This window comes from Diceros bicornis, chromosome 35 (genome assembly GCF_020826845.1).
Source record: "Diceros bicornis minor isolate mBicDic1 chromosome 35, mDicBic1.mat.cur, whole genome shotgun sequence".
Classification (NCBI taxonomy): Eukaryota; Metazoa; Chordata; class Mammalia; order Perissodactyla; family Rhinocerotidae; genus Diceros; species Diceros bicornis.
The window spans coordinates 30,223,303-30,231,541 of NC_080774.1; positions in this window are offsets into that span (position 1 = coordinate 30,223,303).

The window sequence follows — 8,239 nt, forward strand, 5'->3', positions numbered from 1 at the left end:
ATAGCACCCACAAGCCATCTTCTGTTCTTTGCAAATTAAAAAATTCCCAGCTTCAGGACTGAAGAGAGAAAGATGTACAAGTGGAGACAAAATTAAGTTACTGGTGGAAGCGGTTGCCATGGCATCATGCTGTCCTTGGAGTCTGCCAGCTGCCACTGTGATTTCTCCATTCTTCGTGCAAATGAAGGAGTCCAAGAGAAGATAAAGATCAGCCTCCCACAGTGGGGGAGAAAAAGCAAGTAGATGTTACACGTTAGAAATAGTAACTAATTGGGCCGGCCCCATGGCTTAGTGGTTAAGTGCGCGCGCTCCGCTGTTGGCAGCCCAGGTTCGGATCCTGGGCGCGCACCGATGCACCGCTTCTCCGGTCATGTGAGGCCGCATCCCATATACAGCAACTAGAAGATGTGCAACTATGACATACAACTATCTACTGGGGCTTTGGGGGAAAAATAAATCAATAAATAAAAGAAATAGTAACTAATGATTAGAATTTATATTTTAAGAGTAACCATACATCCAATGTTCAAGTTTTCTCAAAATTTAAACAAACACCTGGGAATTTGTTAAAATGTGTTTGCTGAAATGCAAATGTCTGCATTTTAATTTTTAATTGCGGTAAAATATACATAACAAAATTTACCACCTTTTTTTTTTTAATACTTTTCTTTTTTTTTACACTTTATTTATTTACTTTTCCCCCCAAAGCCCCAGTAGATAGTTGTATATCATAGCTGCACATCCTTCTAGTTGCTGCATGTGGGACTCGGCCTCAGCATGGCCAGAGAAGCGGTGCGTCGGTGCGCGCCCAGGATCCGAACCCGGGCCGCCAGCAGCGGAGCGCGTGCACTTAACCGCTAAGCCACGGGGCCAGCCTAAAATTTACCATCTTAACCCAGAAATTTTTTAACAGGCTCCAGTGATGTTGATGCAGCGGGTCTGCGGCCCACAGTTTGCACATCAGGCTTTATCAGAGCCTTTCTCTGTACCAGAGCCTGAGGGAGATGGCAGGCGTACCACAATGAGCAAGCCACACAATGTGCTCTCCAGAAACTTCCCAGCAAGCGGACTAGAGAAGGGCAATGTCACTTCAGAGTGGACAGAGAGCTTCCTGATTCAGAAGTGTGGCTAGGGTTTGCGTGTTGGAGGATCAAAGCCTAGAGGAGGTAACATGAAGACAACTGAAACCCTGTAATTGCTGTATTGACTTGCAAGTTTGCTAGAGCATTCCCTAATGCATTGGAGGCTACTTACCTTCCTTTCTATTACAAATAATGCTGGTGCAAACACCTCTGTCCATGTGGCTGTTCTCTCTTGAATTATAGTCTAAGGAAAAAATCCCAGTAATGGAAATAGTGGGTCAAAACACATCATCTGATTGGTTCCAGTCATGTCTGGCAGATTCCACTGCATTCATTTACAGCACTATTAGCAATGTCAAAGGGTATAGATTTCCTTATAACTTCACAACATTTGGCTTTTATAATTTTGCTTTTGCCAAAAAAAAAAAAGGGCCGGCCCCGTGGCTTAGCGGTTAAGTGCGTGTGCTCCGATGCTGGCGGCCCGGGTTCGGATCCCGGGCGCGCACCGACGCACTGCTTCTCTGGCCATGCTGAGGCCGCGTCCCACATACAGCAACTAGAAGAATGTGCAACTATGGCATACAACTATCTACTGGGGCTATGGGGGGAAAAAAAAATTATAAAAAAAAAAAAAAGAAAAGAAGAGTATGCACAAAATGGCACTTCATCTTCATTTTCATTTGCATTTCTCTATTCACTAATGGCCCTGGGTGCTCTTCCTCATGTAAGCAGACAGTATTCTTTGATTGACTATCAGTTGGGAATGCGGCAAGGTGGTTGTATTTTTGTGATCCTTTTTATGTTTTGGAAAATAGACTTTTATTATCAGTCACCCATGGCAGATGTGCCCCTGGCTCCCACGGTCCCCCCTACTGTTGTCTGCATTGTCCTGTGTTGAAATCAGATGTGAAGATATTTCTCTCCAGTCCCGCAGTTTGTCCAAGACACTGGAGTCAACAGTTTTCTCCGACCACACCTGCTGAGCGAACACTCTGCCCTTCTAGATGCATTTGTTAGAAAAGGCAGTGGGTAACAAGCATAAACACAGGGGTGACTTCCAGTTTTCAACATGTAAGGAGCTTGGAAGTCATCACTCCTGCCCTCACAACAAGAAAAAAGCCAAATAAACTGAAAATCAATGACTTTTCTTAGATTTATCAGAGAATTGAGGTCATAGGACAAACCACTGCCCCCAAAACTGTGGAGACAGAGAATTACAGCTTACCAGCAGCAAATGGAGCCAGGAGCTGGTAGGAAGACTCAAATGACCCCTTAAATGGGAACGCTGATGAAATGTGGGAGTGTGTGGACTAGCTTGAGAGTTAAAAACTTACAGGGACCCAGTCTAAGGGGCCCCCACACTTTCGTGGGTTTTACCTCCAAGGAGCCACACCAGGTTCTCACACTGAAGACAGGAGCAAAATCCCCTTGTGTTTGACTAGGGGGTGGGGAAAAGTAACCATTTGAAATATGCCCAGTTCGTTCTCCACAATGATGGCCAGCCAGCAACAGAGACAACTTCCTTAGAGCCTCATCCAGCATGGGGAAGGGATATACCCAACTCCAGCCCCCCTAGCCTTTCTGCCTTACCTAAGTGGGCAAGAATACCCTGAGAAGCACTTGTAAAGGTCACAGTCCAGGGTCACAAGCCCACTAGATGACTGAGACCTAATCAGATGATTATGGAACACTTCCCTTCCCTCCATGCCTTACCACCCTATCAACAGAGCTCCTATACAATACAGAGGATTACAGCTGAAAGAACGGCAGAGCTCAGATTCTATTTAAGAAGGACAATTTAGGGAAACCCAAGGACAACAGGGGAAACAAAAACAAGGACAAGAGAGGAAATTTCAGCCTCAGACACCTAAAGCTGAGCAAACAGTAAGCATATCCTAACTTCTAGCCAGAAAAACATAAAAACTTCACACTGAAGGCCTATCTACCTCAATATATCATGTCTGGCTTTCAACAAAAGATTACAAGCATACTAAAAGAAAATAAATATCACAGTCTGATGAGACAGAACAAGCATCAGAACCAGACTCAGATATGGCAGAGATTTTGGAATTATCAGACTGAGAATTTAAAACAAACAACTATGACCAATATGCTAAGGGCTCTAATGGAAAAAGTGGACAATATGCAAGAATATATGGGTAATGCAAGCAGAGAAATGAAACTCTAAGAAAGAATCAAAAGAAAATGCTAGAAAAAAAAAACTAATGGAAATGGAGAATATCTTTGATGGGCTCATAGGTAGACTGGACACAGACGAGCAAAGATCAGTGAGCTTGAAGATATGTCACTAGAAACTTCCCAAACTGAAATGCAAAGAGAAAAAAAGAATGGGAAAAGAAAAAGAACACAACAGAAGGTCCAAGAACTGTGGGACAATTATAAAAGGTGTTAACACATACAGAATGGGAATTTCAGAAGGAAAAGAAAAGAGCAGAGGAGGTAATAATGGCTGAGAATATTCCAAAATTAATGACAGAAACCAAATCACATATCCAAGAATCTTAGATAACACCAAGCAAGATAAATAGCAAAAAATCTTCAGCTAGGCCTATCATATTCAAAGTGCAGAAAACCAAAGATGAAGAGAAAATCTTGAAAGAAGCCCGAAGAAAAAAAACACTTACCTATAGAGAAACAAGGATAAGAATGACCTTCACACTTCTCATCAGAAACTATGCAAATGAGGAGAGGAGTGGGATATTTAAAATGTTTATGTAGATCCAAGTTTCTGACCTATATAATTTTCCTTCTCTCTGAAAAACTTCTTTTAACATTTCTTGCAAAGCAGAGCTACTGGCAACAAATCCCCTCAGTTTTTGTTTGTCTGAGAATCTCTTTATTTCTCCATTTTTGAAGAATAATTTCACTGGTTACAGAATACTAGGTTGTTGGCTTTTTCTCTTACAATACGATATCTAACAGGAGTGGTGCAAGACGACATCCTTGCCTTGTTCCTGATCTTAGGGGGGAAAGCATGCAGTTTCTCATCATTAAGTATGTTACTTGTAAGTTTTTTGTAGATGCTCTTTATCAAGTTGAGGAAGTTTCCCTCTGTTCCTAGTTTGCTGCGAGTGTTTATGATGAATGGGTGTTAGATTTTGTCAAATGCTTTTTCTGTATCTATTGATATGATCATGAGATTTTTCTTCTTTAGCCTGTTGATGTGATGACGTTAATTGATTTCCAAATCTTGAACCAGTCTTGCATGCCTGGAATAAATCCCACCTGGTCATGGCATATAATTCTTTTTATACATTGTTGGATTTGATTTTCTAATATTTTGTTGAATATTTATGCACCTATGTTCTGCATTTCATGTTCATGAAAGATATTGGTTTGTAGTTTCCTTTCTTGTAATGTCTTTATCTGGTTTTGGTATCAGGGTGCTGCTGGCCTCAGAGAATGAGTTAGGTGTGTTCCCTCTGCTTCTATTTTCTGGAAGAGATTTTAGAGAATTCATATAATTTCTTCCTTAAAACATCTGTGCCTGACGCAATCATGCTCCTAGGTATTTATCCAAATAAGTTGAAAACTTATGTCCACACAAAAACCTGCACACCAACGTTTATAGCAGTTTTATTCAAAAGTGCCCCAAACTGGAAGCAACCAAGATGTCCTTCAATAGGTGGATGGAAAAACACACTGCGCTCCATCCAGACAATGGAATATTATTCATTCAGTGATAAAGAGAAATGAGCTGTCATAAACAGAGAGTAGAATGCTGATTACCAGGGGCTGGGGGGTGGAGGAAATGGGGAGATACTGATCAAGGCTCCAAGCCTTCAGTTATAAGATGAACAAGTTTTGGGGACTCTAATGTGCAGCATGGCGACTCTAGTTAAGGATACTGTATTGTACACTTGAAATTTGCTAAGAGAGTAGATCTTAAGTGTTCTCACCACACACACAAAAAAAGCCAACTATGTGAGGTGATGGAAGTGTTAACCAACCTAATAGTGGTAATCATTTCACAAAGTATATGTATATCCATCATGTTGCACACTTTAAATATATACGTCTATTTGTCAATTGTATCTCAATAAACCTGGGGTCAGGGGAATGAGCTATCAAGGCACGAACAGACTGTCTGAACTAACCATAAATGTACATCATTACATTGAAGAAGTCAGTCTGAAGAGGCTACATTCTGTATATTTCCAACTGCATGACATTCTGGAAAAGGCAACCCTATGGAGACAGTAGACAGATGGGTGGTTGCCAGAGATGAGGGGGAGGGAGAGCAGGGTAACAGGTGTGCCAAGGGGAGAGGGCAGGGGTATGGAATTGCGTGTGCTATCCGCTCAATGACTCTGTGAATCTAAAACTGTACTAAAAAGGAGTCAAGTCTACTAAAAAAATAAGGATATGAGCAAGAGGGCTGAGTGGCCAGATTTGGTGGAGAGGAGCTCTTGGGGGATGCGAGGATCCAGAAGTGATTGAGAGGGGCCTTGAGAACGACCACCAGGGAGAGGTATGGCTCCCGGTGACTCTCGGGGATTCTGATAGAGGAGAGTGAATGGCTTTCCAGATTTCATGCATATATTAGAGTCCTGGGGCGCGGAATGTAGTCGTAAATACAGCCCAAGGTCTATTTTTTGCACGGAACAAACAGAAGAAAGCTTCAATGGGAACAGGTAAAATGAAAGATTTTTGTGGACAGAGACGTTCTGGAATTCTCAGCGCCAATATGTAGCCTCCCTATTTACTAACTGATGTGGCATCTTCCATGACATGTTTTCCAGTTTTAATGACTCCCTTACCAAAGGGATACAAAGTATTAAACCTCTTGACATAGCTCTCTGTCAACCGCGCTTTAGAAATTCCTGTGTACCAGACGTACCACTTGAATGTGGGGGGACAGTGGGACAGTCCTTGTCAGGCCACCCAAGTGGCAATGCTGCCCTAAGGATGGGGCTCGGCCTCCATCCTGGGGGGCCTCAGCTCTCTGTTCCCAGTCCTCAGGCCTCTCCTCCCCCCTCGTTTGTTCTGACACTGGAGCCAGAACAGCAGTAGGCATGCGCTGCAAATGCACCCTTAAGCCTGGGTGTGGAGGGCCAAGCCCAGAAGGGCATATGGTCAGCAGGCTGGAGCGGCAGGTGGGGAGCGAGGTCAGGGCCTTCCATGGAAGGGCGGCACGTGGGAGGCCTGTGGCTGCTGTCGGGGTGGGACAGGGGCGGGGACCTGGTGCCGAGGACCAGAGAGCAATGGGGGCCTCCCACGGGGGCCTGATGCAGGCTCCAGAACCAGAGCGGACACCTGTTACCTCCAAAGAAAACCAACACACAAAGCCAAACCAACAAAAAGCAAATGAAAAGGAAAGGGGAGGGGAGCGCCGCGTGGAACCACAGCAGGTGCAGGACACACCTGTCCTCGCGAGTCTGGGGAGCTACTGGGACGCAGGTGCTGTCATCCAGTTTCACCAGCAGAGATGGCTGCAAGGTCTCGACCGAGGGCCGAGATGGCCTTGCCCAAAGTCCCTCAGCTACTCAGCAGTGGGGTCGATTTTAGGACCTGATCTCTGGCTTGACCCTGGGCTTGTCTGTGCATCTCGCTGGAGGAGCAAATCCAGTGAGTCCCCGGCACTCGCTTCACAGTGGGGCCTGGTCAATGGCTCAGTAGCCAGACAGTGGCCACTCAGGGTGGCTGGGGGTGCTCTGCCTTTCTTTAGAACTTTTGCCTGTGAAGACCTGTGTTTTCCGAGCTCAGGTAGAGCATTCCACCTCGGCGAAGCACGTTCTTAAATCAAGACGGGGGGCTTGCACGGACACACAGCACGTGAGAAATGTGAGCCACACAGAGGTGAAAGGGGACGTCCGTGCCAGCTCAGCTCGCTCCCCACACTCCCGGTCAGTGCAGTCACATGCTGCCCTCGGCGGAGGGAGTTGGCCACTGTGAACCTACTACCATCCACCCAGTAGTGTGTCCAGTGTCTCGTCAGGCCAGTCTGACGCCCTGTATCTGAACATGGGAAAGACGTGCCTTGGGTCTGACTGGTTCACACAGAGCTGCAGGTTTCACAGTCTATTCTAGGACTTCCTTTCCCTTTGGAGAGAAGCTGTACAGAATTAAACTGCGGCTGCCTGCCCCTCTCCTGCCCTGCATCCCGGTCGACAGTCCTCGGAGCCCCGAAGAACTGGATGCATGTGCGGTGGCTGCCTTCATTTGTGAGAAGACAGGACAGGGGCTAAGGCATCCTGTTTTCTCTTCTGTCATGACATCATCTGCCTTTTTTGTCCTTCTGATTTCATTAAAATGCTTTGTTTTGTCTGCACATCGCAGGCAGTATCAACTTATCTTTTCAGAGAATGAACTTTGACAGCCTGGCAAATCCTGTAACTCATCCTTGCCCCGTGCTCCAGCCGCAGGCCACCGCCCGGCCCGCGGTGTTATTCCCCAGAGCCTCCTGCTTTGCCCAGAGTATCCTTCTTAACCAAGACACATTCAGAGACGATGCAGCTGCCTTTGCAGACTTAGGGATTCTTCTTTTCAGTCTGGCAGTGACCGTGCCTCCACCTCATTCCTGCATTCGTTCTCCTGTAAGCACGGAGCACGTTTTTCGTTTTTAGTTCTTTATAACTATTCGTTGAATGCCTGTCTTCCCTGCCAGGTTTTCAGTGCTATGGGGGCAGCCCTGTGTGTTTCTTACCGCAGTATCAGCACGCAGCGGGCGCCTGGCCCTCACCCAAGACAAGCACGGATCCTGGATGCTTTGTCCTCCATCACCATACAAGTTTGTCTTTCTTATCATCTATCACCCTACCCCAACCTTTATTTGTACGACTTCTCCACTGGTCTTAATAATTTTTCCTGCACTTTTAAACCAGGAAGATGACCTTACCCAGCCTAATCTCAAGGCCCTCCTGCTAGTGATGCCCACGCTGCTTCTCCCCCAACTCTGGTCCATTGTAGGGGTGTTAACAGCCATCTGTGTCCCTGTTGCTTCTTCAATTGCTGTCTTTTGCAGCACTTGCTCTTCTCTCTAGTTTCCACAACCATTTTTTGGTTCCTCTATGGCAGAAATGTTATGCTATCTGTGGGAGGGAGACAGGTAGGGGGGCTGGGCTGCCCCACACTTGCTTATTCACAGCAGATGAACTTTTACTGATTTCATTTCATGAAAGAGCACCAGTGATGAT